Source organism: Ursus americanus, chromosome 28 (assembly GCF_024610735.1).
Source record: "Ursus americanus isolate L20-20 chromosome 28, mUrsAme1.1.p, whole genome shotgun sequence".
NCBI lineage: Eukaryota > Metazoa > Chordata > Mammalia > Carnivora > Ursidae > Ursus > Ursus americanus.
The window spans coordinates 14,233,262-14,249,600 of NC_142154.1; the positions used below are offsets into that span (position 1 = coordinate 14,233,262).

Sequence of the window (16,339 nt, forward strand, 5' to 3'; positions counted from 1 at the left end):
GTGAGAGGAGAGTGAGGGAATTTATTCTGCCCATCAAAACCTTCTACGCTTAAAGACGTTTCCTTCCTAGTGTTGATTTCTTTTTATTTTAGCTGCTGCACATTTTTTTGTTTTTTCTCACCAGATTATACAATATATCAAATTGTTCTGTCTCCGGCTCCCTTGAATGTACTATTACACAGATTCGTCCCTAAAGATATACTGGCTGTTTTGGGAAGGGGTTGGGGGAGAGATGGTGGTTTTTGTAATAAGATATACAAATAATTAACATTTATTGAGCACGCACTTATACCAAGTGGTGTGCCAAATGTGCACGGGATATCTCAGTAATTCTTGGATCCTAGAATCTGGGTACTGTTACCAAGCCTAACTGCAGTTGGGCAAATAAGCATGCCTGAGGTCACAGATCAAGTAAGTAAGCAAGGCAAAAAGTAAGCCCTTGTAGCCTGGTCAAGTTCATGCTCTTAAGGTAGATTCTGTGTCCCTGCAAATGGCGACAGCTCTTGGCTTGGTGTCTCCCAGGAGCTGCTGGTGGGCTCTGGGTTTCTGTCTTGGCTAAGAACCCATTCTGTTAACTAATATGTACTTTAAAACTACTGAAAACAAAACAAAACAAAAAACTACACTGAGTTGGAAGATAGGTTGGCGGTTTCTTACAAAACTGAACATATTCTTACCATAGGATCTCGTAATTACATTCCTTGGTGGTTCTGAGTTCCATCTGAGTTGAAGACTTCTGTCCACAGAGAAACCTACACATGAGTGTTTATAGGAACTTCATTCATAATTAGCAAAACTTAGCATAGCACCAATCAAGATGTCCTTCAGTAGGTGAATGGATAAACAGACTAGTACATCCAGACAATAGAATATTATGCATCAATAAAAAGAAATAAGCACTCCAGCCATGAACAGACATGGAGGAAACTTACATGCATATTGTTAAGAGAAAGAAGCTAATCTGAAAAGGCTACACACTGTATGATTCCAACCATATGCATTCTGGAAAAGGCAAAAGTATGGAGATAGCAAAAAAAATCAGCTGTTGCCAGAGGTTTGGAGGGGGAGGGAGGGATGAATAGGTAGAACAGAGAGGATTTATAGGGCAGTGAAACTATTCCATATGATACCATGATGGTGGATATGTGTCATTATACATTTGCCAAAACGCATAAAACATACAACACAAAGAGTGAACTTAATGTAAACTATGAACAGTAGCTAATAATGATGTATCAATATTGGCTCATCAATTCTAATGAATGTTCTACACTAAAGCAAAATATTGATAATGGGGGGGAAAGGTGGGGAGGGGTGTAAGGTGATATAGAACCTTTTTAAATTTCCCATTCAATTTTTTTTAAAGATTTATTTATTTATTGTTAGAGAGAGAGAGAGAGAGTGCAAGTGGAAGGAGGGGCATAGGAAGAGGGAAGGAAAAGAATCTCAAGCAGACCCCCCTCTGAGCACAGAGCCCAGTGGAAAGGAGGGCTCGATCCCAGGACACTGAGATCATGACCTGAGCTGAAATCAAGAGTCAGATGCTTAATTGACTCAGGGACCCGGGTGCCCCTCCATTCAATTTTTATATAAATCTAAGTTGCTCCAAAAAAATCTATGAATTAAAAACAAAAACAGGGCATTGGTAGTTTGGGTGGGAGGGGCTGGAAAATAGGACTGGAGGAAAAATTTTCACCCTTTCTTATCCTTTGCATGTCTTGATTACTTATTTAAAACAAATTAAATTTTTAAAAGCCAGCAAAGGAAAGAATTCTCAAGTTGGGTATGATCCCAAGACCATGGCATCAAGTTTGGGCCATTTCTAGTGGTAGAATCTTAGTCTCCTGGGTGGTTTTTTTTTTTTTTTTGTATGTTTTTTGTTTTTGTTGTTGTTGTTGTTCTTGTTGTTTTTTTTAAAGATTTTATTTATTTATTTGATAGAGAGAGAGACAGCCAGTGAGAAAGGGAACACAAGCAGGAGGAGTGGGAGAGGAAGAGGCAAGCTCCCAGCAGAGCAGGGAGCCCGATGTGGGGCTCGATCCCAGGACCCTGGGATCATGCCCTGAGCTGAAGACAGATGCTTAAGGACTAAGCCACCCAGGCGCCCCTGTTTGTTTTTTTAAGAGAGAGAGAGAGTGGAGGGGGAGGGAGGTAGGAGGGGCAGAGGGAGAGAAAGACTCTTAAGCAGGCTCCACAGTCATCGCAGAGCCCGACATAGAGCTCAATACATGACACTGAGATCATGACCTGAGCTGAAATCAAGTGTCAGAGCTTTAACTGACTGAGCCCCCCAGGCGCCCCACTGGTCTCCTATATTCCTGATGTGTTAGAAGTGCCATATTTAGAAATACCCACTTGAGTAGAAGGTAGCTGGGGTGAAATCCAGAGGCACTAGGCTGGAGGTTGCTCTAGGTCTTCATGCTGCCTGTTCAAACCCTTCCCAGTTTCACCCACTTCCATCTGTTCCTTAGAGATTCAGTGGAGCTCACTCTGGTGGGCTAGTTTGCACTCTGAGGTTGCTGAGGTGAGACAATGCTTGGGAAAAAGGGGAGGGAAAAAAGTCAAGAGGGAAAAAGAACAAAGAACTAGAGAAAAAGAAACAAAAGAAGGTGGGGGGGAGAATGTAATTTTGATGGGCCGGTCAGAGGGCTGGGATAGCTACCCATCAAAGGTCTGGTCTTGGCAAGTGATTCTGGAGAAGGCAAGAAGGGGGCCTTCAGATTTTCTAGTGAAGAATAGGGCTGGGATTTTTCCTGATTCCTTTCTACTTCAAACCTTGGAAGGAGCACTAAACCAAAAAGGGCACTAGCTCATGTCTGCCGCCATTTCCTGCATCCTCACCACCAGGCCTGGTAGATGCCATTAATCACACGACGTGTCCATCTGTGTGCCTGTCATTTGAGCTGCTCCCTATGGTCAGAAAAGCAGATGACAGGCAAATGCTAGACACTTGGCTATGTGGGTCTTCAGTGATGACTGGGTAGAGAAGTTATTTCTTCTCTCCTACATTTTAATTTTCGCTAAATCTAATTTACTCTTACAGAATGAGGCAGTTATGTTTAGAGAGAATGGAGTGAACCCAATTCCACTTGGCTTTCATGCTGAACTGAAGACATCAGAGGTTTTAAATATCACTGGGCAGTTGACATAGTGGGAACAGACACACACACAGCAAATCTGATACAATGAATCAGCAATAGGGTCTGTCTGAGCAAACTGGTTTTCTTTCTAATCATTCAAAGAGTGTGTGGTTTTATATGCAGAAGTGTTAAACACATCCAGTACAAGCATTTTATTTAGTTGTGTTATACATAAATGGTTTAAGATTGGAAATTTCCAGTTCTTGCCAAGTCCCCCGGCCCCCAAGGAGATTATACTCATGAACTCTGATATACAAGAGAATCTCCCAAGCTATGAAATATTATTTTCAATGTGAAATTTTATTGCACATATATATAGACACACCGCCCCCAAGGGCCCAAATCAAACTTAGTTATCGGCTTAATGTGAAGTTCCTAGAGAACCAGGGCTGATGGCTCCTTCCCAGCAGAGCAGATTTTCCCAGAACTGCCTGGCTCTGTCTGCAGGCGCTGGAGGCTGTTGGCTTCAGGGTCCCTTTGCGTTCCTTTGAGATGAATCTTCAAATGGCACCTCAGTCTATCCTCATATACGAATTCTGGAAAGGTTGGAGCCTATATGTAGAAGTAAGTTTATAGTCTCAGAAGGTAAACAATATATTCCAACTCTCTATCTACATTTTCCTTCAGCTCTCAAGACTCATCTTCGAATCAATGAAACACATTCCCTGAGTCTCATGTCGTCTGTTTTCTTCAGCAGTAGAGGTAGACTTGGGTTGTCTACCCCACCCCACTCTGGTGTATGGGAGGGTTTCTCACCCCAACCTGGTGAGGACGAATTCATGAGAGGGCTAGGTATCGCGTTATGGTCAGGGGACAAAGAAAGATAACTGGGCATTGTTCTCAGCTTGGCTTCCTTTATGCCAAAAGCTACTAATGTAGCCTCTAGATCCAGACATGAAGAACGGCCAGGCGGAACTCTCGAAGAATGAATTTCTTTCCAAAGTGAGTCCTTCACTCACTTGCACTGCATCTCTGAGTGGGACAGCAACAAACCACCACCCCCTTTACCGAAGGCCTGCACTGGTTTAGCCATCACGCCAAAGGCCTCACACACGTTATTTACAGCCTTACTGCTATTATTTCTGCTCCACAGATGAAGATTCTAATACTTAGGTTACATTATCATCATAAATGGCATGAGGACGCTTTACACTGATTTTGGACCGACTCCTTTCCAGAAATGTGGAAAGCATGGTATTTCGCAAGTCCTCAAACGAGTTTGTAAATTAAGACTATTCATATCCCCACATTTCAGATGAAGAAACAGAGGCTCAGAGAATTGTCGGATGTGCCCAAGGTCATAGAAGGCGTCACACAGAGGTGTAAGGGCCTCACTCCACAGCCTTTGACCTTCATTAATTTCTGGAAATGTGGGGGAGTAAAAATGAACTAAAAATTGATAGTGGGTTTACACAAATATTTCATTAAGAAGAGAAGAGAAAAGTTAGGAAAAAGGAAAAGAATGATAAAATCTTGTGACTGGAAGCTTCAGATTTTTAAATCTGGAAAAACTAATCATAGTGGCTGCTTCCGTTCCATAGGCCCAGGTGTATTTTTTCTTTTTAAATTCTTTTTAAAAAAACTTTTCCTAAACTTAAAACAACTTTAACACTTGTGAAATTAGAGGTTAGACAATAAAAGGATGTCAGGTCCTGGGGCATTACAGTGATTAATTTTTTCTTAATAATATGACTCATGCATTGCTTCTTAGTAACACTGAGGAAATAAAAATCGTCTGCGTAAGTAATAACTTGGGAAGGTAAGGATTATATGTAAAAGTGAAAGGAGAGACAAATACTTTTATAGATCTGAAGGTCACCACGAAGGTATAATGTGATAAAATGTGATGGTATCCACTGAGGTTAAGAGGGGTACTTTCTAATTTGGGCCAGGTGTTAGCAGGTATGCTCCTTAAAGTTACCACCTCTTCACGTTCGCTATTAAACATATGTAGTTCATCTGACCTATGCAGGAGGGGATAATAATAATGAAGATAAATATTATAATAATAGTAAATAAATAATTAAAAATAATAAAAAGTAAGGAAACTTTCTTTGAGAAAAGAAAGATGTATGAGAATAAAGCTTATTTAATAAAATGTAAAAAACTCTTTATTTTTATTTTATTTTATTTTATTTTATTTTATTTTATTTTATTTTATTTTATTTTATTTTATTTTATTTTGTTGTTGAGACCAATAAGAGCATCTTAAGGAAGGCTAAATGCCTTTCATGGACTTTTATTTGTGCACTTAGAGTATAACGTGGTCAAGCACAAGATGAGCTTCAGGAGAGATGCGGTTGCATATGGCGCCACTCAGAACAAAAAGGGCGTTAGCCTGCTTAAGTTTCAAGGACCTGTATCAATCCCTCTGCCTCCAGTATCTCCATTCCTGCCCCCTCCCCACTGCCAGCACTCACATGTGTGCACAAGCATCACAGGAGGGAGGGAAGTTTATTCTCCATAAACAATTCGCTCTTTGGCCACTCTTTGAGCGTGCCAGCCAGGTTGCCAATTCTGATGTAGACACCTGTCCATTTGGAACAGGAATGAAAACAGCCACTCATTTCCTAGAAACCATCAAACACCCTGTCAGCGAACAACAGCTCTGCGTTAACTGCAATCTGGGCAAGACATGAGTGGGTCATATTGATAGCCAATTACCAATCCTCCAAGCCATTCGGTTTCCTTCAGATTGATGAAAATTTCTAATTCCTTTGCTACAATACAGTTTGAGGAGGGTTATCTTCTAATGACGGTGATAAGCTGCTGAAACTTTAATTTGGGTTATGCAATTGGGTCTTTAAAACAATGCTAACCAGACCTTGCTAAGAATCCAAGGTCAATCTGTATTTTAAGGTGGCTTCCTGAGTGACATCTTCATTGTTCAAATTACAATGAAAATGATTTCCAACCACATTGCTATTGGATTCTGGAAAATTTCAATAATTTCAAATAGAAGCAACTGTATTTTCGTGTGTGTGTGCGCATGTGTGTGTGTTGGGGGGCTCTTTAGCTCTTCACCTGTCCTTTTTTTGGTCCTATAAGACACTGGCCCGGTCTTTCTAAGGATAGCATCCTCATTAATCTTGGCTGAAAAATATTTTAGGTTAGCGCCGCTTACCACTTTCAGACGAAATGTCACCATCGAAGCGAACTTTCTGAGAAGCCTGGGTCCCATGGTTAGGAGCTCCTGTCTGGCGGAGGCTGGAGACTAATGTGGGCTTAATGTTGTTATGAGCCAGGAGGCTGAGCGGAGTAACAATACGAGTCTGTTGGACATGTCTTCTGGGTTGTCACGTTCAATTTGCACATGACCTCCTGGCCAAAAAATGGGAAAGAAGTGGTAGAATGTGGGACTGAAAGCTCATATTATTGCTTTGACAGCTTCACTCATCTAGAAGTAATGCAAAATGCAATTTATATTTATACACTCTGACCTCCTGTGCAGAGAGGGAAAGTATCTAATGATGGGCCGAGGTAGTGGAGGAAGAAACAGATCTCAATACAGCTGGAATTTGTCTACATTTTTGCTTTTCAACCATTCAATTACAGTCAAAAGATAAATGAAACGCGAACAGGGCACTGGTGAGGTAGTGACACAATTATTTCATAGTGACTGGGTTCTGGCTTTGGGTCTTGGCAAAGGGGGCTACAACACGCCTTATTTCACTGGAGACAGATAATCTCCCTGCTCCCACCGGACAAAGGCCCTCTGCTTGGAGGTACATCATTACGCCCATCAGAGAGGAAAAAAGACACCAGCGAGTCAGGACACTCCAGATCTGCATTTGGAAATTCTTGAGAGGGGCTGACACGTTAATCCTATTAACCAAGATAAATCAAGTCAGGCCTGGTGGTAACCGGGGCATTATTCACTTTCGAGTGGAAATAGGCAGTGGGCAGAAAGCACCATTTTCTTTTGTGCATCGGGAAATTTACTGGCTTTTACATGCCCCCAAATAGCTGCGTTTTGAATAGAGCCTATGAGCTAACTGGGGGAGAATGGGACTGTAATTGTCAGAATCCTCAAATATGTCCTCAGTGTTTCTGAACAGTGTTTGAAATGAACACGGTGTCTAGGGTTTACAGCCTCATAGTTTCTACAAAAGTAGGACACGCAGGGGAAAATGAGTCTGGCTTTGTCCAGAGAGTAAAAGTGACGGCAATAATCACCTTCATAAAGGCGGAAGCACCCACAGAAAACCACAGATGCCCAACAACGGGGGCCCTCCTAGAGACCCACACTTCAAGCTTGAGAAATAAAACAAAAAGAGAAACGAGGCATTGCAATCAACAATGCGGGAGAGTATTTCTAAAACGACTGCTCTGACCCAAATGCATTTTCTGTCTTCTTGTTATTTTTCTCTTAATTTTTTCCTTCTCCTTTGGGGGGATTAAAAGCCTCCATTTCTTAAGTTTGCCCAGATATATGAAACTTCTCCCCACTAGATCTCACCAGCTCCTGCCGTGCAGGAGACAGAAATGGATTTGTTTTTTCTTCACTACGCAGAAGGGACTTTTCCTGTGGAGGAATCCCGAATAGCCTCTACTTTCCAATCAAATGTTCCTACGATCTGTCTCTTATCATAGCTTAGGACCCAAACTCTTCCTCCTCCCCCACTCTCCCCCCAGAAAAGGAAATCGCCTGCAGAGTTCAGCTGGCCATTTTCTGCAGGTTTTCTTGAGGGGCTAGAATGTGGTTTGGGTTTTTCAAGTATTGTTTTGAAGGTTTTTCTAGCTTCTGGGTGTAGAAAGAAATCAGCGAAGAGTGTGTGGATTGGGAGAGGGGGGTGGGCACAGGAAGTGGGGAATCTCAGTCGGCCAGGCCTGAGTCCCTGGACATCTCTCTTGGAGGCGTCCCTGAGAAGGTCAGGGCGGCAGGCCTAGGGAGCAAGATAAGGGTAGGCTGTTTCTGCTTCACAACTGGAAGACAGTAACGTCACAGCCTCCTCCTCGTTCCGGGGGACCTGGATGAAGAGTTCTGGGGCTGGATATGGGGCCTCAGGGGTCAGGGAGGGGACACTCACACCATCGCCATGACTGGCCACCCTACTTCCTTCTTTCAACAAATAAACCAAGGACAGAATAAGGCAGCAGGAAGATAGTTGCAGGGATTCTGGGTTTGGGTCCTGCCAGTCCTTTCCCAGTCCTGCCACCCTTGCCTGCCTTCCTAATCCTCCCCCCCAATCTGGCGACATCTGTCACAAATGGTGAAAGATGCATGAAAAATATTCGGTCGATTCCATGTCGCCCACCGGCGACCTCAGGGAATTCTAAGGTGACTTCTCTCCGGGAAAGGGGGGTACTCAGCTTGGACGAAATAGGAGAGGGGGTCCTTCTAAATACAGAATGGCGGCTGCTGGAGAGGGGTTCCAGACCATGGGGGGATCAGGGGAAGTTGCAAAGCCAGAGTTCGCTTTCAAGGGCGCTCACCCCTGCGGTGAAGATCACGCACCGGCCCCCAGTCCCCGGCCATCTCGGGCTCTCCATCCCCGGTGAGGTTACATCGCAGGCCGTGGGAACCCTTAACCTTCACACATCGGATAGAAAAATATCGAATACACCTTACGAAAATAATTACAGGATGGGTCTAATTAAGGAAAGGGTTCGGACCAGTTAAATAACCAGCCCAGTGAAAAGCTCCCAGGATGCTGGCCGAGGCGACCTCGGTATCATTCTAATTGTCCCCATCCCGTTCTGTTCCTCGAGGTCAAGCTCACTCCCCCCCCCCATTAAAAAAAGAAGAAATGAAAAGCGCAAACAGGCTCCTTTCTCATTTTGAGGAACAAGCCTTAGCCGCACGTGTGTGCACCGTCCCAGAAGCCCAGGACTTTCTCCCAGAGCCTAGCCCGGAGGCCGAAGGGGGATGGAGGGGTGGCTTCGGGGGCGGGCGCCCCGCGGCCGGGATCTCGGGAGCCCGGGGCCGGCCCCGCAGGAGTTAAAGCCGGAGGCAGACAAAAGGGAGGCCGCTGCGGCTCCTTTCCTCGGCTATCAGTTGAAAATAGAACCGCTGCCCTCTGGACTCTACCTCCCGCCAGAAAGGGCATTTTATTACAGGTTATGACAAGTTGCCGAGAGACACGGAGAACTCAGTAAGGAGGAGCGGCGAGCGGAATCACAAATGCTCGAGATGTTTGGAAGACAGAGCGAAGATGGCTTCAAATGATAGGTGTGAGCAGGACTCGAGATGGAATGTGCGGGCTCGGCCCGGGCGGGGGCCGCAGCGCGTGGGTGCGCGGGGGGCCGGGGCGCCGCCCGCCACCCGGCGCCCGAGAGCCCGCGGTCCCCCCGACCCGACCCGAGACCCTCCCTCCGGGAGCCACGCCGCCCTCCGCTGCCCGAGATCGCCCCCGAAAATTCGCGCCGCCCCCCTCCGCCCAAATTTGTGTTTTAGGTTATAGGCAGGAAATCTGCATTTCCCTCTCTCCGGGACACTGTTTCTTTGGGGACCTCTGCAACGATAGGGATGTTCAGCCTACAATCTACGATGTGCCCCGTACACAGTTGCATTAGATTTTCTTTGAGTTGTTTTGGTTTGCCTCTTAGTTCACACCCTCTCGCCTGGTTAAAACGGAAGAAAAATGAAATCGGGCAGACTTCTTTTTTCTTCGAGATGGGAGATGCGTCTTCGGGGGTTTCTGCTAAGTCACCACAACAGCCGTAGCGCGGGCTCAGGGTCCCTCTGAGGAGCTGATTTTGCAGGGTGGGGAACGCGCCCTCCTTCCCCTTCCCCTTTCTCCCTGGCAGCTTTTCAAATGCTTTTCATCACCCATCGCCAGTGGAAAATAGTTCTGTCTTTGTGACTGCTCACACCTGCAGAGCCTTGTCTTGCCGTCAACTCCGAGTGGGACAGGGGACCCCAAACGGAACGCAAAGCCAGCGCCCCAACTGGAAGAAAGCTTGCAAGCTTTGGGGTGGTCGGAGGATGCCGGTTGAATTGGGGGTGGGTGAGGGTAGTTATCTGGAGAAGTGCAGGAGAAAAGGAGTTGGGGGCGCAACGTTGTATCCCCAAAAGGGTAATACGTGTATCCAAATTCCATCCTCATCTCTCAAATCTAGAGAAGACATGGTTGGTAGTTTCAAAAGGAAGGCTCCGTACAAAATTCGTTTTTTTGAAGGGCTGGAGCTTAATCAAAGCCAGAAAACTAGAAACTTTCTACCAGCAATACTTAGCACACTATAGAAAGCTTAAAAACAAAAACAAAAACAAAACCCCCAACCCCTACAGATCCTTCTTTGCCTCCTCCCCAATCCTGGCTTAAAAAAATATATATGCAAATAAAATACGAACGTCTATCCTTGAGGAGGAAGAAAGAGCAGCTAAACTGCAAATACGTAACTAGTGTCCATCAATATTTCCCACTCTCTAAAGAGGGCTGGGTCCAGCGGGGTGTTTGAAAAATTGCTCTAGTGTTTGCCTGATGATTGAAGAGGATAAAAGGTAACGACCCAACAAAGTTGTAGAGAGTGGTTTTAAATAGGCGGTTTCCGAGAGTGGTGATCTCAGACACATCTTACCCCTCCCCTGCACCAGCGCAAACCCAACTTAGTTTTTCCAACCTCAAACCAATCTTTGACTCTTAAGGTTTTCTCCCCCCCAGAACTATTTATTCTCCTCATGCCAAAGTATGCCTGATTTTTTATAAACCATTGTTTGCTGTTCCCCTGGACTTTCAGTGAACCATCCCTCCCCCCAACAACTTTGTCAGATAAATAGATCTGCATTTCAGTGTTGTGACTACAATTTGGGAAAGTTCATGCTACAGCAACTGAGGCTGAAAAACAAATCCTGATTGCCCTCCCTGGGCATCTGCCGGAGAAACGGGCTAAATTTAGAGAGCCATTAAACTGAGTGGGCAAGGCACCTGGAAAATAGATCATTTTTATAGCACTGAAGTCACCAAATGAATGGAATAGGACATACTATTTTTCTGTCATGATGTGTGCCATTAGTGATCATTGTAACTTGAAGATAAAACAGTGTTTCCTCAAAAATGGACTTATGCTGATCTTTTTGTTTGAAAACTCTTCAGAACTGAAAAATGCAAAATAGTTGCTCTTTATATGACTGACCATCCACAACCCAGCAACTAAAAGTTCTGCGCAACTCTTGAGTTCTTTTCAGTAAATAAGTCACACAAAGAAAAAGTTTTAGCCCTCAGGATGGAAAGCCTTCCTCTAATGTTTGGCTTTTGAAAAGATTGGGAGAGAGAAATTGTAAACGAAATCACTCCCTGGCTTGGTCTGTGTAAATAGGAATTCTTAGAAATCTGCTGGGGCCACCTGAGCAATAGGGAAATGCAAACTGCCCTGAACATAATACTCATTTCTGCATTGGGGCAAAGTCTTACCACCTAAGTAAGAATCAAATCTTTATGTATCTTTTTGTTCTCTCTCCCTTTCTGGAATCTGGATATATATATATATATATATATATATATATATATATATATATATATATATATATTCACACAGACATATCAATTTGTCCTCCAGAATCCAACTTAAGTATGCTTAAAACTTCATTGATTTCACATATTCTTGTCCTTTCTATATACTGTGCCCCTCCCTCTTTCTAGAAACAGCCAATGATTGAGAGTAAAGAAAATCGCACATCTCATGCTCCCCCACCCCCACCCTTCCCAAAAGAAAGAGAACAGAGATTTAAGTAGAAGATATGTGAAGCTGTCACCAACAGTGCCAGAGGGAAAAAAAAGTTGCAAAAATAAGAAAGGTCATCTGCAGGAAAGTTAAAACAAGAGCCGTCATCTGTAACTGAGATTGACCTGGCAGAGGTGTTCTGTATTGTGGCCAAAAAAAAAAAAAAAAAAAAAAGAACAGAATTGCCACTTGGAAGAGAGTAAGAATGCACTGGGGAAGAGGCAAGGGGACAGATCTGTAAGGAGAGGTAAACCGAAATAGGCGAAGTCCCCAGGAATATGTTTTGGCTCCCCTATCTTTACAAATCTTCCAGGCAGCTTGGAGAGGAGCTGGAAAGCAGGGCGAGCAAGATGGGATAGAGAACACTGAGGAAGGTCTGACCGGCTTTAGCCCCTTTGTAAGAAGAGTGGGGACATCTCTTTTTATGGTTTTCCTCCCTTCTGAGGCTTAGAATAGTAAACTCAAGCGGCTGCCCGTCAGCCCCTGTCCATCTTCTTTAGCAAACTTGACATAGTGGAAGAAATATGACACGTGAATTATTAAAGAGGAGCTAGTTGACTTCTAACCCTGATTGCTTTTCTCAGACCCCATTACCTGCACAATTATCTAGCAATATACTGCAAGAATTACAGGGCGTGCAAGCTAGAAGAAGAGAGGAAAAAGCAAAGCCAGGGTTTGTGAAAATATCAGGGAAAAGCAGGGTGTTTTACCTTCCCATTTGCCCCACTCCAGGGATGTTACAGAAAACAAACCACTCTTCTAAGAAAGAGTTCAGTTTCTCTGTCCAAGGATGCAGAGACAGAATTTAAAGGATCTTTGACACCACTCCTTCCATCTGATTCCCATTCCCTTTAAGAAGAACTTCTCAGGATTTTAATTTTCTGTATCTTTAACCCGAGAGAAATTAGTTCTTAACTTTAGGACCAATGGCCATACCCAGGGCTCCTCTATTCCCCGTCTCCACTTCCTCCTCCTCTTTTCAATTCAACTTGTGTTTTTGCCCAGTTGCAAACACTTCTCAAAAGGGAAGAAACATGTTCTCTGCGCTTTTCAAGGTAGCCCCAAGACCCTGAGTTGGGCTCTTCCAAAACTTGAGAAAACATCCAGACCCTATTTCATTTAGGCAACCAATAATATTATAAAAATCAGCAATAATCATTCAGGCATTCAAACAGAAGTTTCTTTGTGTTAATTAAGTGCCCATTATCCGGTGGGCTTGAGGAACTCGGCAGCTGTTGGTAGGCTAAGACAGGAAAGGGGTATTTGAACATGTAGGGGCTTCCTCTTTTAAAATGAACAAGAGGAGAGGTGCGGTCAAAATAATAATCATAATAATAATAGTAATAAAAATAACAGCAATAATTTTGTCCTTTAGGCATCGATTTGTATATCCCGTTGCCAGGGTGAAGGTAATAATTGAATCTATCCCAAATCTGAGTGATGGAGTAGTCAGAAATGTGACAGGAGAGCCAGGAGGCAAGTGATGGATACTATTGTCCAAACGTGACCCTCCATTAACACCACCTATCAGCATCTGGATCCTGTCACTGCATCCCATCCCAGAGCCAAGAGGGCCGCCTGGCATATTCCAAGTGCTTCAAGGGTTTTCAGGCTGCGCTCAACCTTGCATCAACTAAATGGGTGGGGAGGCTGACCCAAACCTTGCTTTCTCTATCTGCACTCGCCTTATTACCCCTTTTCCAGGCCCATTGTTCGGCAGGTGCTGGCAATTTGCTCCTTATCACGCCTCTGTTTACGAGGGCTTTTTTAATAATAACAAAGGGAGAAATGGTATTAATATTAATTAACACAAGAAAATGAAACAGTTTTGGGAATCCACCAAATGAATCATCTCCTCGTCTAATTGGAACTGGAGAGAAAGGGGAGGAGGAGGGGAGGGGGACGGGAGGGGGAAGGGGGAGATACAGATGACCTACTGGGTGACAGGCACAGGTTGGAAGGGTGACATTTTATTGTAAGCCTCCCAATGAAAGGAAGAAAAGGAAGGGACCAGTCAATTTAATGCAGGGACCAAGAGTGCAAGAGTGTTGCTAAGAGACAGAGATGCTGCTAAAGTTCTATCAGAAGCGCTACTCTGACCTTATGCAAATAGAGGCGGCCAACTCTTTGTGGAATGGCTGAAAATTCCACCCCCTGTGTCACCAATACCTGGCATCGAGCCTTTTATTCAAATGTTCTCTAAAAACACACACAGAGGATGTGACAAAGCATGACACATTTAGGGGCTGTAAAGAAAAAAAAAAGACACAGACAAAATTGGGGTAATAAGAATAATAGTAATAATTTTTAAAACCCAGGGGAAAAAAATCAACACCAGATCTTCCTGTGGAAATGTCACCCATCGTTACCTTCTGGTACTGTCATTTTCCTGGAGCTGAAAAGTAACCTAAAGATTCAGAAATTGCCTTCTCATTGCAGAAATAGTAGCCTATTAAGATACCACAGTAGCGCGGCAAGTACTGCCATTAATTTACACCCCAGGAGCGTGGGGAAGGGGATGGTGCGAGGGTGGGTGGGCAGGGGGTGTGAAAGCCTAGGGCAGACGAAAGAAATTACATCATAGGCACCCCCTAACAAAATAAAGTATGATTTTGCTTCTGTTTTAACTATCCCTTCTAGGATAGGGTTAAATCCAAGAAGCGAGAGGGAGTCTGGGGGCTGATTGGGGCTTCCAGGAAGTTGCCTGTCCTTACACTTGCCTAAACTGGGAAAGCTGGACACACTTTGGAGGGTGGCTTGAGGGTGGCTGGAGGGTGGCACTCAGGTGGGTGGGTCTCGGACAAGACTAGGAGGTGGGCGCAGCCCCTAGTCCACTGGCCTGGGAGCCCTTGCAGAAGGGGACGCTCTCCCCGGCCGCTCCTCTGTGTCAGATCATGAGCCAGCCCAAGCCCACCGCTCCGCGGTGGAGAGAAGCCCTGTCCCAGGACTCGGTGTGGCCATCTTGGAGCCTCTGGGTTTGACACCCTTTGGGCCACTTTAGGCGGCAGGACTTTGGGGTCCCATTTGTGCATTAACACGTCCAACAGTCCAGGCCAGATTCATTCTCTTCCTTCTCCCACCTCCCCCTTTCCCTCCAAGTTAGCACTTGTCCCTTTCTGCTAGGTGGCAGAACTCTGGAAAAGGAACGGGGTTTCTCAGGACAATCTTTTGCCAGGAACTTCGGGCGCCAGTCCTGAGAAGGTGTCAAACAGATGATACTCACGGTTCTTGGGGGGAGTCCCCCCCCCAGGGCCACCCCAGCACTGCACCTTTGCGAACTAGAGCAAAGAGTGGAGGGAAGCCCGGAGCAGAGGGCGGCCTCACACACCTGCCGGCCCGCGGCGCCAAAAGCCTCCACGTAGGACCCGCCGCAGCCAGAGCCCCACAGGACCTGGAAACTTCCGCCGGTTCCTCACCCGCCTCCTTCCCCCCCGGGGAGTGCTCTCTGTAGAGGAGTGGAGACAACTGTAAGCGAGGCCAAGCACCAACACGCACAACTTCGCAAACTCCATTTAACCGGCAAGCTTTTTACCCACTTTATTCCCTCCCTCACTTTTGATTTCAATATTGATAACATGCCCACCGTTTCACATCTTTATGTTAATAGTGGCAAATGAATTCATTTAACGACTTGGGGGGCGGGTGGGAGCATTTCAAACGTTCAGTGGAGGATAACTTCCCAGGGCAACTTCTCCCTAGGACCCTCCCGCATCCCCTCTTAATGGTGGGACTTTTCATAATGTGCACAATACTATTAAAATTTCATATTAGCAGTGTGTATGGTGAACTTTGTAATGGGAAATTCAATAGCTGCTGTAAATATTAATGGAATATGAAATGAAGCCACAGCCTCGACCAGCCCTGACAGTAAAACGGAGTGAGCATGTGGCGGCCCCGGGGCGAGAGAGGCCTTTCCTCTTGTCGCTCTCGCTTTATTACATTAGCGCAGGCCTCCCCGAGCCGGCGTGGGCTCAGAAGCCGAGGCGCCGGGTCACCCATGACAAATGTCCCCGTGTCTCGCCAACAGGCCCCGCCTGGCCCTGCCACTCCATCTGCCCAACAGGTCCCCGGAGAGTGCTTGCGGGTGTCAGTTTCAGGTAAAGAGCTCTTGAAAGCGCAAAGTCTCCAAAAAGGTTACAAGGATTCTAGCGCCTCCTCCTCGAGTCCCCGAGGCCCCGGTCGCCGCCACCGCAAGCGGAATCCGCACCCGGGGCGGGGGGGTGGGGGGTGGGGGGAGGAACCCTAAGCCACTTTCTGGGGTTGAAAGCGCTACTAAGGCAGCCAGATTCCTCCTTCCTCCCCTCCCTCACCTGGATCCCTCCCCGCCTCCTGCCTAGAGAACCCGGGCCTCTGAATAGGACATGGGGCTGCGTCCGGCGTCCGCAGAGGGACAGGGTGGGAGGGGGTAGAGGCTGGTCGTCCCGGTCGGGGCTCGGTGCCGGGTCTCGATCGGTCGCCTTTTGCGCCTACGAGGCGGTGGCCGCCCGGGCGAGCCTGCGTGCGAAGGGGAGGGGGTGACCTAAGTCGCTCGGACC

At 45.8% G+C, this 16,339-nt stretch overlaps 1 long non-coding RNA gene across 2 annotated transcripts in view; it reads left to right on the forward strand.

The window, feature by feature from the left end:
- The window catches only part of LOC123790804 (uncharacterized), a 95,752-nt gene that overhangs the window by 43,156 nt on the left and 36,257 nt on the right, over positions 1-16,339 (forward strand). The gene's annotated exons all lie outside the window — the stretch shown is intronic.